This window comes from Phoxinus phoxinus, assembly GCF_949152265.1.
Source record: "Phoxinus phoxinus genome assembly, chromosome: 12".
Lineage (NCBI taxonomy): Eukaryota > Metazoa > Chordata > Actinopteri > Cypriniformes > Leuciscidae > Phoxinus > Phoxinus phoxinus.
The window spans coordinates 32,886,870-32,914,191 of NC_136887.1; the positions used below are offsets into that span (position 1 = coordinate 32,886,870).

Sequence of the window (27,322 nt, forward strand, 5' to 3'; positions counted from 1 at the left end):
GTACGTCAGACCTTGCAGTGAGAGCATCATTAGTCTGGACACCAGTGGAACACAGACACTCACGCATGCGCAAAGGGAGAGACTGACCTTTGATGATTGTGGTGATCAGGTGAGAATAATTTTTATAACTAAGTTGTGTGATATTTTAAAACGTTTCTCATGATTGAACATTTGTTCTTGAACTATTTACACTATCGCTGATTGGTTTTCTTAAACGAAGTGTCTCTGCAATTTTAAGAAATGTTTAAATAATTTTGAAAGAAAATGGCACGAATCATCGGCTTTTGTATCCGTTTAAAGTCTGGTCTTTTTTTTTTTTTTTTTTTTTTTTTTTTGCTTTGTTATACTTACGTAGTTCATCTTTCCTGTAGAGCCATGAAAGAAAATGAAAGTTAATTTTTTCAGCTTTTAAATTATGTTCTGTCTTTTTTCCTTTGATATGTTAAGTGAAACTTGCTTTTGTATTCGTTTGATTTTACATTTTATTTTCAGTTGTGCTGCAGTATATGGCACGCTGTCACTGAAATGTCAGTTAACTTTTGCTAACATTATTAAACTGTGGCATTCACAGTTCGTTATTTGCCATTTTAAAAAGTCTCCTTGCCTGATTTTCACTTGTTTTAGTGAAGAAGTGAGAAACTCTATTCTGCGTTTGCATTTGCTGCCCTGGCCATGGTCCTGAATCGCGGAGACGCAGTCATTTACTTTATATATTCTTCTGCATCTCTTTACAGCAGATCGTCTTTTTGAGATTTTTAGCCTTTTATTGTTCTGTCCTCCTGTTCAAAAATTAAACGATATACTATTTAATTATTCATTAGATATTTCTTATGTGTATAATTATATTTAAGGTGTTTCTCCATGTCTGTCTGTTCAGGTCTCATATACTGATATGGCCTCAGCAAAACTTAGAGCAAACACCACGAAATGTATTTGTTTATTTTTTCCCTTCAATCTTTATTTACACAAGCTCATTCAATCTTTGTATCTCATAGACATTTATTGATATGTACTTTTTACTTTAGAACTTTGTTTAGTAAACTGCTTTTCTCAGATATCTCTGACACTGAGATCAAAGTTTATCCATTTTGTTTTCTGTAGTTCATCAGACTGGACTCACAGTGCCGCTGTTGGTCAATATGTCAGTTTATAGAGCAGATCTGCTGCAGTTCCACCCCCATCATCTCCATATTATTAGAGAGAGAGACAGAAGCTGAGAGCGCAGTCTGAAGAGGAGAGAGAAGGCGAATCACGGAGATACTGTATTTAATATCCTTCTCTTGGATTACAGACTTTTCTTGTTCTTTTCACTTTGGACATATTCATGATTTCCTCCAGCATTTTGGACTGATTTATTTGCTTTCTGTCTTAATCTTCATCCCGTGATCTTCTGCAAAATGTCGGACAGAACAATGGCGCGGCAAGTACTGCTGTTTATTTGGTTTCTCTCTCTCAGTTCAGCTCTCGGGCAGGTCAGTTACTCCATTCCTGAAGAAATGGCGAAAGGCTCTTTAGTCGGGAACATAGCGCAGGATTTGGGTTTAGATTTAAAGAGACTGAAATCGGGTAAAGCGCGTATTTATACAGGAGACAGCGCTGAATACATCGAGCTGAATAAAGAAAGAGGAGTCCTCCTTATCAAAGAGAGAATAGACCGAGAGGCGCTGTGCGGACAGACAACGCCTTGCGCGCTGCATTTACAGATTATACTGGAAAACCCGATAGAGTTTTACTCCGTTACAGTTGAGGTCACAGATATAAATGACCATTCACCCTCTTTTAAACGGGACGAGATTAGATTCAGAATCAGTGAGTCAGCTGTAACTGGGGCAGTATTTGTTTTAGAGAGAGCGATGGACTTGGACGTAGGAACAAATGGCTTGCAGACTTATTTACTAAAGCCTACGGATAATTTTTCATTGAAATTGCAAAGTCAGGCAGACGGTAGTAAGCTTGTAGAAATGGTTCTTCAAAAACCCCTCGATCGTGAAAAGCAAGAGCATTTGTCTCTGGTTCTGACAGCGATAGATGGAGGTGATCCACAATTGTCTGGTACTGCGCAGATACATATTACGGTTTTAGATGCCAACGACAACGCGCCTGTTTTTACGCATAAAATATATAAAGGGAGTGTCATTGAAAACGCCCTCAAAGGCACATTAGTAACGACAGTGAGCGCTTCAGATTTGGACGAGGGCTCAAACGGCAAAGTAAAATATGCTATCACAAATACCCTCGACAATGTTCCAGAAATTTTTGAAATTAACGAAACAAACGGTGAGGTGAGAGTAACAGGGAATATAGATTATGAAAAAACTCGGCATTATCAAATTCATGCGCAGGCGAGCGATGACGGGGGTCTGACTGATTCTTGTAAAATCGATGTAGATGTGATTGATATCAATGATAATAAACCGCTCCTCAATATCATGTCTAAATTAAGCATCATATCAGAAAACTCTAATTCTGGAACAGTTGTAACTGTGATAAACGCACAAGACCCAGATGCTGGTGAAAACGGTCAAATTGATTGTTCAATTAATGAGAATATTCCTTTTACCCTGAAGTCAACCAATAATAATTTCTTCAGTCTAGTGACTAACAGTGATTTAGATCGAGAGCGAGAGTCTGAGTATAACATCAGTGTCACGTGTGCTGATGAGGGCGTGCCCTCTCTCTCCAGCAGCGTCACTCTCTCCTTACAGATATCAGATGTCAATGATAACGCGCCCGTCTTTGAGAAGAGCTCATATGAGGCTTCTGTTCAAGAAAACAACACACCGGGTCTTTCCATATTCACAGTCAGAGCCAGAGACGCAGATTTTAACCAGAACGCCCGTGTGTCTTACATACTGGAGGACTCGTCGGTTAACGGAGTGCCCGTCTCCTCGTTAGTGTCCGTCAGTGCTGATAGTGGAGTCATACATGCAGTGCGATCTTTCGATTACGAGCAGATCAAAGATTTCCAGTTCCGCGTAAAAGCGCAGGACGGAGGCTCTCCTCCTCTCAGCAGCAACGCGAGCGTGAAAATAATCATTCAGGACCAGAATGACAACGCGCCTCAGGTTCTGTACCCGGTCCAGTCAGGGGTTTCTGTGGTGGCTGAAATAGTGCCTCGTTCGGCAGATGTGGGTTATCTGGTGACTAAAGTGGTGGCTGTTGATGTGGACTCTGGTCAGAACGCCTGGCTCTCATATAAACTGCAGAAAGCCACAGACAGGGCGCTGTTTGAAGTGGGCTTACAGAATGGAGAAATCAGAACTGTACGCCAAGTGACAGATAAAGATGCTGTCAAACAAAGACTCACTGTTGTAGTGGAGGACAACGGGCAGCCCTCTCGATCAGCTACAGTCAATGTTAACGTGGCGGTGGCGGACAGCTTCCCTGAAGTGCTCTCGGAGTTCACTGACTTTACGCACGACAAGGAATACAACGACAACCTGACTTTCTATCTAGTCTTGGCCTTGGCTGTGGTTTCATTTCTCTTTATCGTGTCTATCATTGCCATACTGTCAGTCAAATGCTACAGATGGAGACGCGAGCGGATGTTTTATAAATCTGGAGCGAATCTTCCAGTTATTCCGTATTATCCGCCTCTTTACGCAGACGTAGGCGGCACAGGAACTTTACAGCACGTGTACAATTATGAGGTTTGCAGAACCACTGACTCCAGAAAGAGTGATCTGAAGTACGTCAGACCTTGCAGTGAGAGCATCATTAGTCTGGACACCAGTGGAACACAGACACTCACGCATGCGCAAAGAGAGAGACTGACCTTTGATGATTGTGGTGATCAGGTGAGAATTATTTTTATAACTAAGTTATGTGATATTTTAAAACTTTTCTCATGATTGAACATTTGTTATTGAACTATTTACACTATCGCTGACTGGTTTTCTTAAACGAAGTGTCTCTGCAATTTTAAGAAATGTTTAAATAATGTTAGCAGAAAATGGCACGAATCATCGGCTTTTGTATCCGTTTAAAGTCTGGTCTTTTTTTTTTTTTTTTTTTTTGCTTTAATTGTTATACTTACGTAGTTCATCTTTCCTGTAGAGCCATGAAAGAAAATGAAAGCTTATTTTTTCAGCTTTTAAATGATGTTCTGTCTTTTTTTCCTTTGATATGTTAAGTGAAACTTGCTTTTGTATTCCTTTTGTATTCGTTTAATTTTACATTTTATTTTCAGTTGTACTGCAGTATAAGGCACGCTGCCACTGAAATGTCAGTTAACAATTTCTAACATTATTAAACTGTGGCATTCACAGTTCTTTATTTGCCATTTTAAAAAGTATCTTTGCGTGATTTTCACTTGTTGTTGTGAAGAAGTGAGAAACTCTATTCTGCGTTTGAATTTGCTGCCCTGTCCATGGTCCTGAATCGCTGAGACGCAGTCATTTACTTGATATATTCTTCTGCATCTCTTTACAGCAGATCGTCTTTTTTGAGATTTTTAGCCTTTTATTGTTCTGTCCTCCTTTTCAAACTTTAAACGATATACAATTTTATTATTGATTAGTTATTTCTTATGTGTATAATTATATTTAAGGTGTTTCTCCATGCCTGTCTGTTCAGGTATCATATACTGATATGGCCTCAGCTAAACTTTGAGCAAACACGAAATGTATTTGTTTATTTTTTATCCTTCAATCTTTATTTACACAAATTCATACAACCTTTGTATCGCATAGACATTTATGCTATACACTTGACGCCACTGTTTTAGAACTTTGTTTAGTAAACTGCTTTTCTCAGACACGTTTGACACTGAGATAAAAGTTTATTCATTTTATATTTTCTGTAGTTCATCAGACTGGACTCACAGTGCCGCTGTTGGTCAATATGTCAGTTTATAGAGCAGATCTGCTGCAGTTCCACCCCCATCATCTCCATATTATTAGAGAGAGAGACAGAAGCTGAGAGCGCAGTCTGAAGAGGAGAGAGAAGGCGAATCACGGAGATACTGTATTTAATATCCTTCTCTTGGATTACAGACTTTTCTTGTTCTTTTCACTTTGGACATATTCATGATTTCCTCCAGCATTTTGGACTGATTTATTTGCTTTCTGTCTTAATCTTCATCCCGTGATCTTCTGCAAAATGTCGGACAGAACAATGGCGCGGCAAGTACTGCTGTTTATTTGGTTTCTCTCTCTCAGTTCAGCTCTCGGGCAGGTCAGTTACTCCATTCCTGAAGAAATGGCGAAAGGCTCTTTAGTCGGGAACATAGCGCAGGATTTGGGTTTAGATTTAAAGAGACTGAAATCGGGTAAAGCGCGTATTTATACAGGAGACAGCGCTGAATACATCGAGCTGAATAAAGAAAGAGGAGTCCTCCTTATCAAAGAGAGAATAGACCGAGAGGCGCTGTGCGGACAGACAACGCCTTGCGCGCTGCATTTTCAGATTATTCTGGAAAACCCGATGGAATTTTATTCGATCACAGTAGAGATTACAGATATTAACGATAATTCGCCAGTCTTTAAAAACAACGAAATTAAGTTTGACATAAATGAATTGGCAAAAACAGGGGCTCGGTTTGTCTTAGAACGAGCAAACGATCTGGATGTTGGCCGTAATAATCTTCAAGATTACACTCTTAGTACGAACGATTTTTTTACTTTAAAACTGAACAATCAACCTGATGGTGGAAAAGCTGTCGAAATGGTATTACAGAAGCCACTAGATAGAGAGAAGCAAGATCATATCACACTTTTACTGACAGCAAAGGATGGTGGAGATCCGCATTTGACAGGAACAATGCAGATACAAATTACAGTTCTTGACGCCAACGATAATGAGCCTGTTTGCAGTCAGGCAGCATATAGAGCGAGTATAGCAGAGAATGCACCGACGGGCACTGTTTTAACCACAGTCAGTGCTTCTGATGCAGATCTGGGCTCTAATGGCGTGATTACATTTTCCATTTCTTCTGACGGTGCATATGATTTGTTTAAGGTAGACGAAACCACTGGAGTCGTGGTATTAGTTGGTAAAGTGGATTATGAAAAAAACAAAGTTTATCGAATTGATGTTCAAGCAAAAGACCAAGGTGGACATTCGGATTCTTGTAAAGTAATTCTCGACGTTACTGACGTTAATGATAACACACCTGCAATAAACATAATGTCGAGAACAAACAGTGTATCTGAAGATTCTAAACATGGAACTGTTGTGGCAATACTAACTGTCCAAGACCTCGACACCGGCGAAAATGGAAAGATTACGTGCACAATTGATAAAGACATTCCTTTTATGCTAAAATCTACAGGGAATAATTTCTTCAGTCTAGTGACAGACAGTGATTTGGATCGAGAGCGAGAGTCTGAGTATAACATCAGTGTCACGTGTGCTGATGAGGGCGTACCCTCTCTCTCCAGCAGCGTCACTCTCTCCTTACAGATATCAGATGTCAATGATAACGCGCCCGTCTTTGAGAAGAGCTCATATGAGGCTTCTGTTCAAGAAAACAACACACCGGGTCTTTCCATATTCACAGTCAGAGCCAGAGACGCAGATTTTAACCAGAACGCCCGTGTGTCTTACATACTGGAGGACTCGTCGGTTAACGGAGTGCCCGTCTCCTCGTTAGTGTCCGTCAGTGCTGATAGTGGAGTCATACATGCAGTGCGATCTTTCGATTACGAGCAGATCAAAGATTTCCAGTTCCGCGTAAAAGCGCAGGACGGAGGCTCTCCTCCTCTCAGCAGCAACGCGAGCGTGAAAATAATCATTCAGGACCAGAATGACAACGCGCCTCAGGTTCTGTACCCAGTCCAGTCAGGGGTTTCTGTGGTGGCTGAAATAGTGCCTCGTTCGGCAGATGTGGGTTATCTGGTGACTAAAGTGGTGGCTGTTGATGTGGACTCTGGTCAGAACGCCTGGCTCTCATATAAACTGCAGAAAGCCACAGACAGGGCGCTGTTTGAAGTGGGCTTACAGAATGGAGAAATAAGAACTGTACGCCAAGTGACAGATAAAGATGCTGTCAAACAAAGACTCACTGTTGTAGTGGAGGACAACGGGCAGCCCTCTCGATCAGCTACAGTCAATGTTAACGTGGCGGTGGCGGACAGCTTCCCTGAAGTGCTCTCGGAGTTCACTGACTTTACGCACGACAAGGAATACAACGACAACCTGACTTTCTATCTAGTCTTGGCCTTGGCTGTGGTTTCCTTTCTCTTTATCGTGTCTATCATTGCCATACTGTCAGTCAAATGCTACAGATGGAGACGCGAGCGGATGTTTTATAAATCTGGAGCGAATCTTCCAGTTATTCCGTATTATCCGCCTCTTTACGCAGACGTAGGCGGCACAGGAACTTTACAGCACGTGTACAATTATGAGGTTTGCAGAACCACTGACTCCAGAAAGAGTGATCTGAAGTACGTCAGACCTTGCAGTGAGAGCATCATTAGTCTGGACACCAGTGGAACACAGACACTCACGCATGCGCAAAGAGAGAGACTGACCTTTGATGATTGTGATGATCAGGTGAGAATTATTTTTATAACTAATATATGTGACATTTTAAAACGTTTCTCATGACTGAACATTTTAGCTTGAACTGCTGACACGGTCGCTGACTTTTTTTTTTTTTTTTTTTTTTAATGAAGTGTCTCTGCAATTTTAAGAAATGTTTAAATAATGTTAGCAAAAATGGCACGAATCCATCGGGTGTTGTTTTTTTATCCCCTTAAAGTAAAGTCTGAGCAATATATATATATAATTATGTAGTTCATATTTTCTGTACAGCCATGAAAGACAATTAGTGCTTATTTTTTCAGCTTATAAATTTTCTGTCTTTTTTTCTTTATGTTAAGTGGAACTTGCTTTTTTATTCCTTTTTTCATTCGTTTAATTTTACATTTTATTTTCAGTTGTACTGCAGTATGGCACGCAATTGGTACCATTATCATAGTGTGGCATTCACAGTTCGTTGTTTGTAATTTAAAAAATTTTCCTTTTTCATTTGTTTTTGTGAAGAAGTGAGAAACTCTATTCTGCGTTTGCATTTGCTGCCCTGTCCATGGTCCTGAATCGCGGAGACGCAGTCATTTACTTGATATATTTTTATCTGCATCTCTTCACAGCAGATCGTCTTTTTGATATTTTTAGCCTCTTATTGTTCTGTCCTCCTGTTCAAAAATTAAACGATATACTTTTTAATTATTGACTAGATATTTCTTATGTGTATAATTGTATTTAAGGTGTTTCTCCATGCCTGTCTGTTCAGTGCTCATATACTGATATGGCCTCAGCAAAACTTTGAGCAAACACGAAATGTATTTGTTTATTTTTTATCCTTCAATATTCAATTACACAAGCTCATACAATCTTTGTATCTCATGGACATTTATTGATATGGACTTTTTACTTTAGAACTTTGTTTAGTAAACTGCTTGTCTCAGACACGTCTGACACTGAGATAAAAGTTTATCCATTTTGTTTTCTGTAGTTCATCAGACTGGACTCACAGTGCCGCTGTTGGTCAATATGTCAGTTTATAGAGCAGATCTGCTGCAGTTCCACCCCCATCATCTCCATATTATTAGAGAGAGAGACAGAAGCTGAGTCTGAAGAGGAGAGAGAAGGCGAATCACGGAGATACTGTATTTAATATCCTTCTCTTGGATTACAGACTTTTCTTGTTCTTTTCACTTTGGACATATTCATGATTTCCTCCAGCATTTTGGACTGATTTATTTGCTTTCTGTCTTAATCTTCATCCCGTGATCTTCTGCAAAATGTCGGACAGAACAATGGCGCGGCAAGTACTGCTGTTTATTTGGTTTCTCTCTCTCAGTTCAGCTCTCGGGCAGGTCAGTTACTCCATTCCTGAAGAAATGGCGAAAGGCTCTTTAGTCGGGAACATAGCGCAGGATTTGGGTTTAGATTTAAAGAGACTGAAATCGGGTAAAGCGCGTATTTATACAGGAGACAGCGCTGAATACATCGAGCTGAATAAAGAAAGAGGAGTCCTCCTTATCAAAGAGAGAATAGACCGAGAGGCGCTGTGCGGACAGACAACGCCTTGCGCGCTGCATTTTCAGATTATTCTGGAAAACCCGATGGAATTTTACAGTGTTAATGTTGAGGTGCTTGACATTAATGACAATGCACCGTTTTTTGAAAAGGATGAGATTACTTTTAGAATTAGTGAATCTGCGTTGATTGGTACAAAATTCACTATAGAGCGAGCCAGAGATTTTGACGTTGGGATTAATGGTCTTCAGACCTACTCGTTAAAACCAACAGATAATTTTGTCTTGAAGTTCAAGAGGCAGCCAGGGGCTGGACAAAATATAGAAATGATTTTACAAAAGCCCTTAGACCGTGAAAAGCAGGAGCTTTTGACTTTAACGTTAACAGCCATCGACGGGGGAGATCCACAATTGTCTGGTAATATACAAATAAATATTATTGTTTTAGATGCGAATGATAACTCTCCTGTTTTCATACAATCAGTTTATAAAGCCACTGTAACGGAAAATTCTCCAAAAGGAACAATTGTAGCGACTGTTAGTGCATCGGATTTAGATCAAGGAATAAATAGTGAAATAAGCTATACTATAACAAACACTCTAGATAAAGTTCGGGACATATTTGAAATAAACGAGACTGAAGGTAAAGTAAGTCTGATAGGTCTAGCTGACTATGAACAAGCTCGGCACTTTGAGATCCGTGTACAAGCGAGTGACCTCGGGGGTTTTAGTGATTCTTGTGAGATCATAGTTGATGTGATAGATATCAATGATAATAAACCAGTGATCAATATTATGTCCAAAACAAACTTGATTGCTGAAAATTCACCTCCTGAGACGGTAGTTACAATGATAAATGTTCAGGATCTTGATTCAGGAGAAAACGGGAAAGTTCAGTGTTCTATTAGTGAAAACATCCCATTTTCTCTGAAATCCACAAATAATAATTTCTTCAGTTTAGTGACAGACAGTGATTTAGATCGAGAGAGTCTGAGTATAACATCAGTGTGACGTGTGCTGATGAGGGCGTGCCCTCTCTCTCCAGCAGCGTCACTCTCTCCTTACAGATATCAGATGTCAATGATAACGCGCCCGTCTTTGAGAAGAGCTCATATGAGGCTTCTGTTCAAGAAAACAACACACCGGGTCTTTCCATATTCACAGTCAGAGCCAGAGACGCAGATTTTAACCAGAACGCCCGTGTGTCTTACATACTGGAGGACTCGTCGGTTAACGGAGTGCCCGTCTCCTCGTTAGTGTCCGTCAGTGCTGATAGTGGAGTCATACATGCAGTGCGATCTTTCGATTACGAGCAGATCAAAGATTTCCAGTTCCGCGTAAAAGCGCAGGACGGAGGCTCTCCTCCTCTCAGCAGCAACGCGAGCGTGAAAATAATCATTCAGGACCAGAATGACAACGCGCCTCAGGTTCTGTACCCGGTCCAGTCAGGGGTTTCTGTGGTGGCTGAAATAGTGCCTCGTTCGGCAGATGTGGGTTATCTGGTGACTAAAGTGGTGGCTGTTGATGTGGACTCTGGTCAGAACGCCTGGCTCTCATATAAACTGCAGAAAGCCACAGACAGGGCGCTGTTTGAAGTGGGCTTACAGAATGGAGAAATCAGAACTGTACGCCAAGTGACAGATAAAGATGCTGTCAAACAAAGACTCACTGTTGTAGTGGAGGACAACGGGCAGCCCTCTCGATCAGCTACAGTCAATGTTAACGTGGCGGTGGCGGACAGCTTCCCTGAAGTGCTCTCGGAGTTCACTGACTTTACGCACGACAAGGAATACAACGACAACCTGACTTTCTATCTAGTCTTGGCCTTGGCTGTGGTTTCATTTCTGTTTATCGTGTCTATTATTGCCATACTGTCAGTCAAATGCTACAGATGGAGACGCGAGCGGATGTTTTATAAATCTGGAGCGAATCTTCCAGTTATTCCGTATTATCCGCCTCTTTACGCAGACGTAGGCGGCACAGGAACTTTACAGCACGTGTACAATTATGAGGTTTGCAGAACCACTGACTCCAGAAAGAGTGATCTGAAGTACGTCAGACCTTGCAGTGAGAGCATCATTAGTCTGGACACCAGTGGAACACAGACACTCACGCATGCGCAAAGGGAGAGACTGACCTTTGATGAGTGTGGTGATCAGGTGAGAATTATTTTATAACTAATATAAATGTGACATTTTAAAACGTTTCTCATTATTGAACATTTTGCTTGAACTGCTGACACGGTCACTGACTTTATTTTGATGAAGTGTCTCTGCAATTTTAATAAATGTTTAAATAATGTTATAAAAAAGGGCACGAATATATATATAGATACTTATGTAGTTCATATTTTCTGTACAGCCATGAAAGACAATTAGTACTTATTTTTTCAGCTTATAAATTATTTTCTGTCTTTTTTCCTTTGTTAAGTGGAACTTGCTTTTTATATTCCTTTTTTACTCGTTTAATTTTACATTTTATTTTCAGTTGTACTGCAGTATATGGCACCCAATTGTTAACATTATTATACTGTGGCATTCACAGGTCGTTTGGCATTTTTTACATTTTCCTTTTTCATTTGTTTTTGTGAAGAAGTGAGAAACTCTATTCTGCGTTTGCATTTGCTGCCCTGTCCATGGTCCTGAATCGCGGAGACGCAGTCATCTACTTTATATATTCTTCTGCATCTCTTTACAGCAGATCGTCTTTTTTAATTTTTTTGCATCTTATTGTTCTGTCCTCATTTTAAAAAATGAAACGATATATTTTATCACTGATTAGATATTTCTGATGTGTATAATTGTATTTAAGGTGTTTCTCCATGTCTGTCTGTTCAGTGCTCATATACTGATATGGACTCAGCAAAACTTTCAGCAAACACGAAATGTCTTTTTTTTTTTTTTTTTTTTTCTTTAATCTTTATTTACACAAGCTCATACAATCTTTGTATCTCATAGACATTTATTGATATGGACTTTTTTATACTTTTGAACTTTTGTTTAGTAAACTGCTTGTCTCAGACACGTCTGACACTGAGATAAAAGTTTATCCATTTTATATTTTCTGTAGTTCATCAGACTGGACTCACAGTGCCGCTGTTGGTCAATATGTCAGTTTATAGAGCAGATCTGCTGCAGTTCCACCCCCATCATCTCCATATTATTAGAGAGAGAGACAGAAGCTGAGAGCGCAGTCTGAAGAGGAGAGAGAAGGCGAATCACGGAGATACTGTATTTAATATCCTTCTCTTGGATTACAGACTTTTCTTGTTCTTTTCACTTTGGACATATTCATGATTTCCTCCAGCATTTTGGACTGATTTATTTGCTTTCTGTCTTAATCTTCATCCCGTGATCTTCTGCAAAATGTCGGACAGAACAATGGCGCGGCAAGTACTGCTGTTTATTTGGTTTCTCTCTCTCAGTTCAGCTCTCGGGCAGGTCAGTTACTCCATTCCTGAAGAAATGGCGAAAGGCTCTTTAGTCGGGAACATAGCGCAGGATTTGGGTTTAGATTTAAAGAGACTGATATCGGGTAAAGCGCGTATTTATACAGGAGACAGCGCTGAATACATCGAGCTGAATAAAGAAAGAGGAGTCCTCCTTATCAAAGAGAGAATAGACCGAGAGGCGCTGTGCGGACAGACAACGCCTTGCGCGCTGCATTTACAGATTATTCTGGAAAACCCGATGGAGTTTTACAGTGTTAATGTTGAGGTGCTTGACATTAATGACAATGCACCATTTTTTGAAAAAACTGAGATGAGTTTTAGAATGAGTGAATCTGCGTCCATTGGCGCAAAATTCACGATAGAACCAGCTAGGGATTTTGACGTTGGAATTAATGGTCTTCAGACCTACTCGTTAAAACCAACAGATAATTTTGCACTGAAATTCAAGATTCAGCCAGGAGGAGACCATCATATCGAAATGACTTTACAAAAGCCTCTAGATCGCGAAAAGCAAGAGCTTTTGACTTTAACGTTAACAGCAATTGACGGGGGAGATCCACAATTGTCTGGTAATATACAAATAAATATTATTGTTTTAGATGCGAACGATAACTCTCCTGTTTTCATACAATCAGTTTATAAAGCCACTGTAACGGAGAATTCACCTAAAGGAACAATTGTAGCGACTGTTAGTGCGTCAGACCAAGACCAAGGAGTAAACAGTGAAATAATATATACAATAACAAACACTAATGATGTCCGTAGTAAATTTGAAATAAACGAGACTGATGGTAAAGTAAGATTGATAGGTCTAGTTGATTATGAAACAACTCGACGATATGAGATACGCGTTCAAGCGAGTGATCACGGAGGTCTGACGGATTCCTGTAAAATCGTAGTTGATGTCATTGATATCAATGATAATAAGCCAGTGATCAATATTATGTCCAAAACAAACGTGATTGCTGAAAATTCGGCGTCTGAGACCGTGGTAACGATGATTAATGTTCAGGATCTTGATTCGGAAGGAAACGGAAAAGTTCAGTGTTCTGTTAATGAAAATATTCCATTCTCTCTGAAATCCACTAATAATAATTTCTTCAGTTTAGTGACAGACAGTGATTTAGATCGAGAGCGAGAGTCTGAGTATAACATCAGTGTGACGTGTGCTGATGAGGGCGTGCCCTCTCTCTCCAGCAGCGTCACTCTCTCCTTACAGATATCAGATGTCAATGATAACGCGCCCGTCTTTGAGAAGAGCTCATATGAGGCTTGTGTTCAAGAAAACAACACACCGGGTCTTTCCATATTCACAGTCAGAGCCAGAGACGCAGATTTTAACCAGAACGCCCGTGTGTCTTACATACTGGAGGACTCGTCGGTTAACGGAGTGCCCGTCTCCTCGTTAGTGTCCGTCAGTGCTGATAGTGGAGTCATACATGCAGTGCGATCTTTCGATTACGAGCAGATCAAAGATTTCCAGTTCCGCGTAAAAGCGCAGGACGGAGGCTCTCCTCCTCTCAGCAGCAACGCGAGCGTCAAAATAATCATTCAGGACCAGAATGACAACGCGCCTCAGGTTCTGTACCCGGTCCAGTCAGGGGTTTCTGTGGTGGCTGAAATAGTGCCTCGTTCGGCAGATGTGGGTTATCTGGTGACTAAAGTGGTGGCTGTTGATGTGGACTCTGGTCAGAACGCCTGGCTCTCATATAAACTGCAGAAAGCCACAGACAGGGCGCTGTTTGAAGTGGGCTTACAGAATGGAGAAATAAGAACTGTACGCCAAGTGACAGATAAAGATGCTGTCAAACAAAGACTCACTGTTGTAGTGGAGGACAACGGGCAGCCCTCTCGATCAGCTACAGTCAATGTTAACGTGGCGGTGGCGGACAGCTTCCCTGAAGTGCTCTCGGAGTTCACTGACTTTACGCACGACAAGGAATACAACGACAACCTGACTTTCTATCTAGTCTTGGCCTTGGCTGTGGTTTCATTTCTCTTTATCGTGTCTATCATTGCCATACTGTCAGTCAAATGCTACAGATGGAGGCGCGAGCGGATGTTTTATAAATCTGGAGCGAATCTTCCAGTTATTCCGTATTATCCGCCTCTTTACGCAGACGTGGGCGGCACAGGAACTTTACAGCACGTGTACAATTATGAGGTTTGCAGAACCACTGACTCCAGAAAGAGTGATCTGAAGTACGTCAGACCTTGCAGTGAGAGCATCATTAGTCTGGACACCAGTGGAACACAGACACTCACGCATGCGCAAAGAGAGAGACTGACCTTTGATGATTGTGGTGATCAGGTGAGAATTATTTTTATGATTAATTTGTGATATTTAAAAAAAATTCTCAAGATGAAACATTTTTGCTTGAGCTGTTACCATGGTTGCTGATTGATTTTCTGAAATGAAGTGTCTCTGCAATTTTAAGAAGTGTTTAAGTAATTTTAGTAAGAAATTACACGAATCATCTGCTATTTATTTTCATCCGTTTTTATTATGATCGACTTTTTAGTTTAGCATTTAGTGCAGGGGTGTAATTAAAATATTTATTCTCGTCTTGTATTTTTCGACGTGTTGTACGAGTTAATTTAGCCTTTACAGCCATGAAATAAAAAAAAATACTGCTTATTTTTCAGTTTCCGAATGATTTTCTTTTCTTTCTTTTTTTCCTTTTTTTTCTTTCTTTGGTACATTAAGTGGAGGGTTGCTTCTTATTCCGTTTTTATTTTTCTTCAGTTGTCATGCAGTATTTTGCACGTTGCTACTGAAATGTCAGTTAACATTTGCTCAAATTATTAAACTGTTGCATTCACAGTTCGTTATTTTCCATTTTAAAAAAGTCTCCTTGCCTGATTTTCACTTGTTTTTGTGAAGAAGTGAGAAACTCTATTCTGCGTTTGCATTTGCTGCCCTGGCCATGGTCCTGAATCGTGGAGACGCAGTGATTTACTTGATATATTCTTCTGCATCTCTTTACGGCACACAATCTTTTTGAGATTTTCAACATCTTTGTTTTAATATGTCCTCCTGTTCAAAAGTTTATCTATACACTATTTATTTCTGATTAGATATTTCTTATGTGTATAATTTATTTTAGTTTTTTCTCCCTCTCTGACTTGATCAGTGTTCATACTAATATGGCCTCATGAATACACGAAATGTGGTTTTTAATTTTTTTTCTATCTCTATTAACTAAAACTCATAAGATCCTTGTATTGTAGATGTTTGTTGTTATTGGATTTTTTTTTGGTTTTACACTTAAGAACTTTTATACTTAAGAACTTTTCTCAAACATGTCTGACATTGAGGATAAAGGTTTATTAATTTTACATGTTCTGTAGTTCATCAGACTGGACTCACAGTGCCGCTGTTGGTCAATATGTCAGTTTATAGAGCAGATCTGCTGCAGTTCCACCCCCATCATCTCCATATTATTTGAGAGAGAGACAGAAGCTGAGAGCGCAGTCTGAAGAGGAGAGAGAAGGCGAATCACGGAGATACTGTATTTAATATCCTTCTCTTGGATTACAGACTTTTCTTGTTCTTTTCACTTTGGACATATTCATGATTTCCTCCAGCATTTTGGACTGATTTATTTGCTTTCTGTCTTAATCTTCATCCCGTGATCTTCTGCAAAATGTCGGACAGAACAATGGCGCGGCAAGTACTGCTGTTTATTTGGTTTCTCTCTCTCAGTTCAGCTCTCGGGCAGGTCAGTTACTCCATTCCTGAAGAAATGGCGAAAGGCTCTTTAGTCGGGAACATAGCGCAGGATTTGGGTTTAGATTTAAAGAGACTGAAATCGGGTAAAGCGCGTATTTATACAGGAGACAGCGCTGAATACATCGAGCTGAATAAAGAAAGAGGAGTCCTCCTTATCAAAGAGAGAATAGACCGAGAGGCGCTGTGCGGACAGACAACGCCTTGCGCGCTGCATTTTCAGATTATTTTGGAAAATCCAATAGAATTTTACCATGTCACTGTCGAGGTAACCGATATAAATGACAATGCTCCTTATTTCAACAAGCCAGATACCTATTTTGAAATAAGTGAATCTGCTGTAAATGGGGCTAAATTTGATATAGAGCAAGCCGTCGACCAAGATGTCGGGACTAATGCAATTCAAAGCTACATGCTTTCATCGAGCGATCATTTTTTATTAAAGCTGCACAGTCAGGTAGATGGTAGCAAAATAGTTGAGATGGTCTTACAAAAACCTCTAGATCGAGAGAAACAGGAAGATATTGCTTTAGTTTTGACAGCGGTTGATGGAGGCGATCCACATCTATCTGGAACAACACAGATTCGTATAAAAGTACTTGATGTTAATGACAATGCGCCTGTTTTCACCCATCCTGTATATAAAGCCACTGTCGTAGAGAATTCGCCGAAAGGGACAGTTGTCATTAGAGTTGAAGCCTCTGATGCGGATCAGAGCACAAACGGTGACATTTCTTATTCAGTCACCAATACTCACGACGGTGTGCCTGAAATGTTTGAAATAAACAGACACAATGGGGAATTGACAATAATTGGTGATATTGATTATGAAAAATCCAGACTTTTTCAGATAAATGTTAGAGCGAGTGATCGTGGTGGTCTAACAGATTCAAGTAAAATAATTATCGACGTTTTAGATGTCAATGATAACAAGCCGGTCATCAATATAATGTCAAAGTCAGCTATGTTATCAGAGGATTCTAAGCCTGACACTGTTGTTACTGTTATCAACACGCAAGACGTCGATTCTAATGAAAATGGCAAAGTGCAATGCTTTATTAATGAGAATTATCCATTTGCCTTAAGGACGACCACTACTAATTTCTTCAGTCTAGTGACAGACAGTGATTTAGATCGAGAGCGAGAGTCTGAGTATAACATCAGTGTCACGTGTGCTGATGAGGGCGTGCCCTCTCTCTCCAGCAGCGTCACTCTCTCCTTACAGATATCAGATGTCAATGATAACGCGCCCGTCTTTGAGAAGAGCTCATATGAGGCTTCTGTTCAAGAAAACAACACACCGGGTCTTTCCATATTCACAGTCAGAGCCAGAGACGCAGATTTTAACCAGAACGCCCGTGTGTCTTACATACTGGAGGACTCGTCGGTTAACGGAGTGCCCGTCTCCTCGTTAGTGTCCGTCAGTGCTGATAGTGGAGTCATACATGCCGTTCGATCTTTCGATTACGAGCAGATCAAAGATTTCCAGTTCCGCGTAAAAGCGCAGGACGGAGGCTCTCCTCCTCTCAGCAGCAACGCGAGCGTCAAAATAATCATTCAGGACCAGAATGACAACGCGCCTCAGGTTCTGTACCCGGTCCAGTCAGGGGTTTCTGTGGTGGCTGAAATAGTGCCTCGTTCGGCAGATGTGGGTTATCTGGTGACTAAAGTGGTGGCTGTTGATGTGGACTCTGGTCAGAACGCCTGGCTCTCATATAAACTGCAGAAAGCCACAGACAGGGCGCTGTTTGAAGTGGGCTTACAGAATGGAGAAATAAGAACTGTACGCCAAGTGACAGATAAAGATGCTGTCAAACAAAGACTCACTGTTGTAGTGGAGGACAACGGGCAGCCCTCTCGATCAGCTACAGTCAATGTTAACGTGGCGGTGGCGGACAGCTTCCCTGAAGTGCTCTCGGAATTCACTGACTTTACGCACGACAAGGAATACAACGACAACCTGACTTTCTATCTAGTCTTGGCCTTGGCTGTGGTTTCATTTCTCTTTATCGTGTCTATCATTGCCATACTGTCAGTCAAATGCTACAGATGGAGACGCGAGAGGATGTTTTATAAATCTGGAGCGAATCTTCCAGTTATTCCGTATTATCCGCCTCTTTACGCAGACGTAGGCGGCACAGGAACTTTACAGCACGTGTACAATTATGAGGTTTGCAGAACCACTGACTCCAGAAAGAGTGATCTGAAGTACGTCAGACCTTGCAGTGAGAGCATCATTAGTCTGGACACCAGTGGAACACAGACACTCACGCATGCGCAAAGAGAGAGACTGAACTTTGATGATTGTAATGATCAGGTGAGAGTCTTTATTCACAGTTAATGTGTGTAGAAGTTAACAACTGTTCTTACCGTTTTTGACATCGAATAAGCCAATATAACTGCTTAACGGTGCATGTTTTGTATTTCGGGGGAAAGGTGTGTGTGTGTGTGTGTGTGTGTGTGTGTGTGTGTGTGTGTGTGTGTGTGTGTGTGTGTGTGTGTGTGTGTGTGTGTGTGTGTGTGTGTGTGTGTGTGTGTGTGTGTGTGTGTGTGTGTGTGTGTGTGTGTGTGTGTGTGTGTGTGTGTGTGTGTGTGCGTTCTGATCTACCTGTTCTATTTTGAACAGATAGAGGGGCACATTAATAGTTTATTTAGAAATTAATTTCAGTTCATACATACCGAACATATTTTTAGTTTTGCATGCAATTATAAGCAAGTTGTCGCTCTCACATTTAGGCTGTTGATGTCATGGTGGCATTTGTGCCGTTTCGGAAAGAATAACGATTGAATTGAACTATTTCCATGCTATTAATTGTTTCAGTTTCAAATGGACTGACATCAGGTATGCCTACTTTAGCCTCCTTTATTTACACATGTCGAAAGCAATCAAATTGCAATCACCTTCTTTAATCTTTTTACAACTTATGATCTATCAAATGTTCAGAGTGATTTTATATTTGATTTTTCTATTATTCTTGTTATTGTTGTTGCTATATTGTAGTGTGTGATTGATATGTATAATAGTTAAGGGATCGTAAAACAACCTTTTTATTGGTTGTTAATCAATCTAATCTCGTTATTGTGCCTCTTTAAGATCATCAAAAGCACCTTAAACGTTCTCTCTGTTATAATGTGTAGTGGTGTAATCAGCTAGAAACACATTTTACAGTTTTGAGAGCCACAGTTGTTTTGATATGTTTTTCTTTACTAGACATGTTTGGGGATCTATAATCTGTGCTTGTGAAGACATCGGCTAAAGGGCAACTTCAGTCGTCGTAACTGTCCGTGGTGCTGAAATGTGGTCTTGCGTTCTTCTGCCGGTACTAACTTTTCCTCCTTACCTCCGTACCTTAGATAATTTCTTGTAGAACTTTAAAATGCTTCCAGTCTCTCATCCTATTGAGTATTAAAAAGGATATTGTTCATAATAATATATTTAATGTTGATTCATTTTACATTTCAAGCATGCACATTAAAGGAAATGCAATAACTAGCTCTGTTCATTTTTTGTTGTTTTTAAAAAACATTCCCCTCGAAATCATGCAGTCATTTCTCATTGCTAGATTCATGTATTTTGACTGACATCCGAAACGGTTGTTTTATTTAATTATTTGTTTTATATACCAGTATATGGATATATATAAACTGCATCCATTTCGTTTTTTTCTGTAGTTCATCAGACTGGACTCACAGTGCCGCTGTTGGTCAATATGTCAGTTTATAGAGCAGATCTGCTGCAGTTCCACCCCCATCATCTCCATATTATTAGAGAGAGAGACAGAAGCTGAGAGCGCAGTCTGAAGAGGAGAGAGAAGGCGAATCACGGAGATACTGTATTTAATATCCTTCTCTTGGATTACAGACTTTTCTTGTTCTTTTCACTTTGGACATATTCATGATTTCCTCCAGCATTTTGGACTGATTTATTTGCTTTCTGTCTTAATCTTCATCCCGTGATCTTCTGCAAAATGTCGGACAGAACAATGGCGCGGCAAGTACTGCTGTTTATTTGGTTTCTCTCTCTCAGTTCAGCTCTCGGGCAGGTCAGTTACTCCATTCCTGAAGAAATGGCGAAAGGCTCTTTAGTCGGGAACATAGCGCAGGATTTGGGTTTAGATTTAAAGAGACTGAAATCGGGTAAAGCGCGTATTTATACAGGAGACAGCGCTGAATACATCGAGCTGAATAAAGAAAGAGGAGTCCTCCTTATCAAAGAGAGAATAGACCGAGAGGCGCTGTGCGGACAGACAACGCCTTGCGCGCTGCATTTACAGATTATACTGGAAAACCCGATGCAACTATACAGAGTAACAGTTGAGATACAAGACATTAATGATAATGCCCCTATGTTTAGCCTTAATGAGATGAAATTTGAAATAAGTGAAATGGCTCTGGCTGGAGCCAAATTTGATTTGGAGACTGCAGTTGACACCGATGTGGGTGTGAATGGTCTTCAAAGATACACACTGAAACCAAGTGACAATTTTATTGTTAAAACTCAAAGTTTACCAGATGGTAGTAAAACGGTCGAAATGGTTTTACAGAAACCACTAGATCGTGAAAACCAAGACCGTATTTCTATATTGTTAACAGCAGTCGATGGCGGCGAGGTGCAAATGTCAGGCACGATGCTAATACACATCACAGTTTTAGATGCGAATGATAATGCGCCTGTTTGCAGTCAGTCAGTTTACAAAGCCAGTATATCCGAGAATTCAGCAAAGGGCAGCGTGTTGACCACAGTCAGCGCGTCCGACGCAGACCAGGGTTCAAATGGCGTCGTCACATATTCTTTATCCTCTGCTGCGTCCGCAAATATATTTGATATTGGCCAGTATGACGGCATTCTCAAGTTAATTGGTAATGTTGACTACGAGAAAAACAAACACTATCAGATAGCGATTCAAGCCAGTGATCAAGGAGGACATACCGATTCTTGTAAAGTAATTATTGACGTCACAGATATGAACGACAACAAGCCAGTAATCAGTATAATATCCAAATCAAATGACATTTCTGAAAATGCCCCTCCAGGGACAGTTCTGGCGATGATGAACATTCAAGACGCTGATACAAATGAAAATGGTATCGTAAAATGTGAATTAAATGAAAACATTCCTTTTATTATCCATTCTTCATCAGATGGTTTTTACAGCCTCGTTACTGAAGGCGATTTGGATCGAGAGCGAGAGTCTGAGTATAACATCAGTGTCACGTGTGCTGATGAGGGCGTGCCCTCTCTCTCCAGCAGCGTCACTCTCTCCTTACAGATATCAGATGTCAATGATAACGCGCCCGTCTTTGAGAAGAGCTCATATGAGGCTTCTGTTCAAGAAAACAACACACCGGGTCTTTCCATATTCACAGTCAGAGCCAGAGACGCAGATTTTAACCAGAACGCCCGTGTGTCTTACATACTGGAGGACTCGTCGGTTAACGGAGTGCCCGTCTCCTCGTTTGTGTCCGTCAGTGCTGATAGTGGAGTCATACATGCAGTGCGATCTTTCGATTACGAGCAGATCAAAGATTTCCAGTTCCGCGTAAAAGCGCAGGACGGAGGCTCTCCTCCTCTCAGCAGCAACGCGAGCGTCAAAATAATCATTCAGGACCAGAACGACAACGCGCCTCAGGTTCTGTACCCGGTCCAGTCAGGGGTTTCTGTGGTGGCTGAAATAGTGCCTCGTTCGGCAGATGTGGGTTATCTGGTGACTAAAGTGGTGGCTGTTGATGTGGACTCTGGTCAGAACGCCTGGCTCTCATATAAACTGCAGAAAGCCACAGACAGGGCGCTGTTTGAAGTGGGCTTACAGAATGGAGAAATAAGAACTGTACGCCAAGTGACAGATAAAGATGCTGTCAAACAAAGACTCACTGTTGTAGTGGAGGACAACGGGCAGCCCTCTCGATCAGCTACAGTCAATGTTAACGTGGCGGTGGCGGACAGCTTCCCTGAAGTGCTCTCGGAGTTCACTGACTTTACGCACGACAAGGAATACAACGACAACCTGACTTTCTATCTAGTCTTGGCCTTGGCTGTGGTCTCATTTCTCTTTATCGTGTCTATCATTGCCATACTGTCAGTCAAATGCTACAGATGGAGACGCGAGCGGATGTTTTATAAATCTGGAGCGAATCTTCCAGTTATTCCGTATTATCCGCCTCTTTACGCAGACGTAGGCGGCACAGGAACTTTACAGCACGTGTACAATTATGAGGTTTGCAGAACCACTGACTCCAGAAAGAGTGATCTGAAGTACGTCAGACCTTGCAGTGAGAGCATCATTAGTCTGGACACCAGTGGAACACAGACACTCACGCATGCGCAAAGGGAGAGACTAAACATTGAGGATTCTGAAAAGGTGAGGTTTACTTTTTCTGTGTAGTGGTTGTTCAATTTTTGTCTTTCTTTCTTTTTTATTTTAACGTCCTTTTTTCGTTTAGTGAAATCAGAGAAAGTGCCTAAACAGTAAAACCTGTGGAGAGTTTTTTTCTGAAAATGTTCCGGTATACACATATTTATTTACGAAATTAACTTTTTATGTTTTTATTATAATAGAATTTTTATTGTTATTCAACAGCTTCCACAATCCACCGAGTAGTGGAGGAGCTATCAGTGTTCTGATTGACTCGCTTTCGTTTCGCTATCCAAGGTGCTGAATCGATGTCTTTTGTCTGCATTCAAGCTCTGGTCTCAAAGCAGATGTGCAGTGACATATCAAAGACTATTTATAAATGACATGTTGACGTCTGTTACTGTATAATTTGTACTGTATTGTTGTATTCGTTTTGTTTGTGTTTGAGAATGAGATTAAATAGCCCTGTATTTAATCAAACGGTCTAGCCTACCTATAACCAAACAAATACTGCGGGATTGTTGGACAGATTTCGTTACAATACAATAATTTGGATGATTTAGATTATTTTCATTATTTTACACAAATAGAAATTCAGGTTTTAATTTTGTGTTTTATTTCTGTTTCTCGCTGCATATATATTTTGAGTGTATGCATTTTTAAAATAATTTAGAAGATGCATTTTGCAGTAACTCAGAATGGTCTCGGAGTGCCGCTGTTTGTCAGGGGGAAACGTCTGAGAGCGCATAGTTCCAGCAATACCACCCTCTCTAAATGCACGTATTAAGAAGAAAGAGACTGAGGCGAATGCATAGCGCACGCGGGCATAACACTGAGAACACCGTCACGGCTATGAACAGTCGGCTATGGATTTATGTTTAGACGTTTTCTCAGAATTCCCCGCTATTGGACCTATTCTATTTTGGACCTGAACACTTTAAGCCTCTGATTTGGATACACCGTGACTTCGTTTATTTGGTCTTGAGCAAAATGTCGGACAGAACAATGGCGCGGCAAGTACTGCTGTTTATTTGGTTTCTCTCTCTCAGTTCAGCTCTCGGGCAGGGGTGCGTTTCCCGTACAACTATATAGCTCACTGCTTAACTACCATAGTATGATGCATCGTTGGAGAAATCAACTAGCTCGTCACGACTGTTTCCCGAAACCGTATGTCGCAAAGTATCGTTCAACCACGTTGGTTTATGACGTCTCGCACGTGGTGGACTAATAAATTATTTTAATTAATCTGTTTGAGATCGAATTAACGCTAGATTTTGTCATATAAGTTACAGACATGGCATCTGAAGACCATTTCTAATTTTTCTCAGTTATTTTGCTTTATTACCAGACTCAATAGTTGGCTCGTTCTTACATAGTAGAGCGCGTTCGCACATGCGCAGTCTTCAAAAACGGTGCTTTAAATCTCTTGACAAACTAAAAGACGTAAATTACATTTGTATGTATTCTAAATAAATAACACGGGTTGTACTGAATGTCAGCTTGCTTATTTTGCTAAAGATAAGGATTTATTCAGTCTACATCTCATGTAAACTAGAAACTATGCTTCTAACCACAGCTCGAGAGCTCTCGTTCTAACCACACAAGTTTGCGATGCTGTTTGCGAACGTTCGTTGGAACGATGGTTTCGGGAAACACCAAATCGTTGAACTATGCTGATAACGACGGAACTTGCGACCATAGTTGGCTAACGATGCTTTCGGGAAACGCACCCCTGGTCAGTTACTCCATTCCTGAAGAAATGGCGAAAGGCTCTTTAGTCGGGAACATAGCGCAGGATTTGGGTTTAGATTTAAAGAGACTGAAATCGGGTAAAGCGCGTATTTATACAGGAGACAGCGCTGAATACATCGAGCTGAATAAAGAAAGAGGAGTCCTCCTTATCAAAGAGAGAATAGACCGAGAGGCGCTGTGCGGACAGACAACGCCTTGCGCGCTGCATTTGCAGATTATACTCGATAATCCCATGGAACTGTTTAGGGTAACTGTTGAAATTACAGACATAAATGACAATTCTCCCATTTTCAAAAGAGATGAGAGGAGATTTGAGATAAGCGAATCAGCAGTGGTAGGATCTAAATTCATGCTGGAGAAAGCGATAGATGCAGACATTGGCGCTAATGACCTACAGAGTTATTTTCTTCAGCCTACTGATCATTTTAATTTAAAAATTCAAGGTCAGAGTGATGGGAGTAAAAAGGTTGAAATGATTCTTCAGAAGCCTTTAGACAGAGAAAAACAGGAAAACATGTCTCTGGTATTAACCGCAGTAGATGGTGGGGAACCACCTAAATCAGGCACGGTTCAGATTCATATTACAGTGCTTGATGTTAACGATAATGCTCCAGTTTTTACAAAGTCTATATATAGGGCGATTATTACAGAAAATTCAGAGAGCGGCACGCCACTCATCACTGTTAGCGCTTCTGACTCAGATAAAGGGACAAATGGAGAAGTCAGTTATTTAATTGCAAACAGTGACGGCGTATCTGATATTTTTCATATCGATGAAAATGGATTGATGACTTTAGTCGGAAAAATTGACTTTGAAACATTTAAGCATTACCAAATTGATATAGAAGCTGTAGATAAAGGTGGGCTGTCTGATTCCAGTAAAATAATGGTCGACGTCATTGATGTAAATGATAACTCGCCAGTCATCACAGTGATGTCGAAATCTAATGCGATACCGGAGGACTCGCCACAGAGTACTGTGATTGCCATAATCAGTGTTAATGATCCGGATTCTGACAGTAACGGACAGGTTCAGTGCAGTGTAAATGAAAACATTCCTTTTACAATCAAAACGACTTCTAATGGATTTTATAGTATCGTGACTGATAGTGATTTGGATCGAGAGCGAGAGTCTGAGTATAACATCAGTGTCACGTGTGCTGATGAGGGCGTGCCCTCTCTCTCCAGCAGCGTCACTCTCTCCTTACAGATATCAGATGTCAATGATAACGCGCCCGTCTTTGAGAAGAGCTCATATGAGGCTTCTGTTCAAGAAAACAACACACCGGGTCTTTCCATATTCACAGTCAGAGCCAGAGACGCAGATTTTAACCAGAACGCCCGTGTGTCTTACATACTGGAGGACTCGTCGGTTAACGGAGTGCCCGTCTCCTCGTTAGTGTCCGTCAGTGCTGATAGTGGAGTCATACATGCAGTGCGATCTTTCGATTACGAGCAGATCAAAGATTTCCAGTTCCGCGTAAAAGCGCAGGACGGAGGCTCTCCTCCTCTCAGCAGCAACGCGAGCGTGAAAATAATCATTCAGGACCAGAACGACAACGCGCCTCAGGTTCTGTACCCGGTCCAGTCAGGGGTTTCTGTGGTGGCTGAAATAGTGCCTCGTTCGGCAGATGTGGGTTATCTGGTGACTAAAGTGGTGGCTGTTGATGTGGACTCTGGTCAGAACGCCTGGCTCTCATATAAACTGCAGAAAGCCACAGACAGGGCGCTGTTTGAAGTGGGCTTACAGAATGGAGAAATAAGAACTGTACGCCAAGTGACAGATAAAGATGCTGTCAAACAAAGACTCACTGTTGTAGTGGAGGACAACGGGCAGCCCTCTCGATCAGCTACAGTCAATGTTAACGTGGCGGTGGCGGACAGCTTCCCTGAAGTGCTCTCGGAGTTCACTGACTTTACGCACGACAAGGAATACAACGACAACCTGACTTTCTATCTAGTCTTGGCCTTGGCTGTGGTTTCCTTTCTCTTTGTCGTGTCTATCATTGCCATACTGTCAGTCAAATGCTACAGATGGAGACGCGAGCGGATGTTTTATAAATCTGGAGCGAATCTTCCAGTTATTCCGTATTATCCGCCTCTTTACGCAGACGTAGGCGGCACAGGAACTTTACAGCACGTGTACAATTATGAGGTTTGCAGAACCACTGACTCCAGAAAGAGTGATCTGAAGTACGTCAGACCTTGCAGTGAGAGCATCATTAGTCTGGACACCAGTGGAACACAGACACTCACGCATGCGCAAAGAGGGAAACTGAATAACGACGATTCTTTTGATCAGGTGAGCTCGAGTGAATGGTCATGAATATGCTTTTCTGGTGTCCTTTATTATTTATTGTTTTTCTCTTTCTGACTTCCTCAGATTTATTCATGTGCACTGTATTTGTATTTATTTTTTGATTGATTTATAGAAATAAACTGGCATCTGTAGTTGCAATTTACTGCATCACGTTGGTGACTATACATTTTTCACACTTTATCATATTAAAACCCCGACTTTTTAATATTTTAATATTTCAAAGTACATGCATAGTGTTTTAAAATATATATTTTCGGTTGCACTCAATCAAGTCAGGGGCTATTATTGTGCGTATTTGCGCGCGCATGGGTGAGTCATATTGCTCCAGCATTATTTAAATGCCCTTTTATATTGTCTGTTTTGCTTTTCAATTCAATTCAATTCAAGTTTATTTGTATAGCGCTTTTCACAATACACATTGTTTCAAAGCAGCTTTACAGAAAATGCATTTCAAAAATATACATACAAAAATACAGTTAGTTAATCATGAAATTTAGGGCATAACATATCGCCGGCGTTGGGTCGTCTCTTCACAGGCGTCGAGTCGTCTCATCACAGGCGTTGGGGCATCTGAAGTCTCCATGAGAGGCTGGATACATAACTGGAGCTGACGAGCTCTATTTGAGTTATCTCGGGACAGGCGTCCCGAGATAACAACAAAAAAGGCAGATGGGAAATAATTAGCGTAGCTGCTGTTCATAATATGAATGCATTTGATCTGATTTAACTGTA

General features: G+C 40.9%; 6 pseudogenes across 6 annotated transcripts in view; all 6 read left to right on the top strand.

Moving 5' to 3' along the window:
- Positions 1 to 27,322, top strand: part of LOC307008683 (protocadherin gamma-A1-like) — a 79,738-nt pseudogene that overhangs the window by 42,598 nt on the left and 9,818 nt on the right. The window lies entirely within an intron of this gene.
- LOC307008024 (protocadherin gamma-A11-like) lies at positions 1,160 to 3,649 on the top strand (annotated as a pseudogene). The gene has a single exon. The product of its transcript is annotated as a protocadherin gamma-A11-like (transcript).
- LOC307008025 (protocadherin beta-16-like) lies at positions 4,894 to 12,182 on the top strand (annotated as a pseudogene). Its single transcript has 3 exons — positions 4,894 to 7,429; positions 9,736 to 11,143; positions 12,054 to 12,182. The product of its transcript is annotated as a protocadherin beta-16-like (transcript).
- Positions 12,160 to 14,598, top strand: LOC307008026 (protocadherin gamma-A11-like; annotated as a pseudogene). The gene has a single exon. The product of its transcript is annotated as a protocadherin gamma-A11-like (transcript).
- On the top strand, positions 15,899 to 18,334 carry LOC307008027 (protocadherin gamma-A5-like; annotated as a pseudogene). Its single transcript has one exon. The product of its transcript is annotated as a protocadherin gamma-A5-like (transcript).
- LOC307008028 (protocadherin gamma-A11-like) lies at positions 23,509 to 26,424 on the top strand (annotated as a pseudogene). Its single transcript has 2 exons — positions 23,509 to 23,585; positions 24,259 to 26,424. The product of its transcript is annotated as a protocadherin gamma-A11-like (transcript).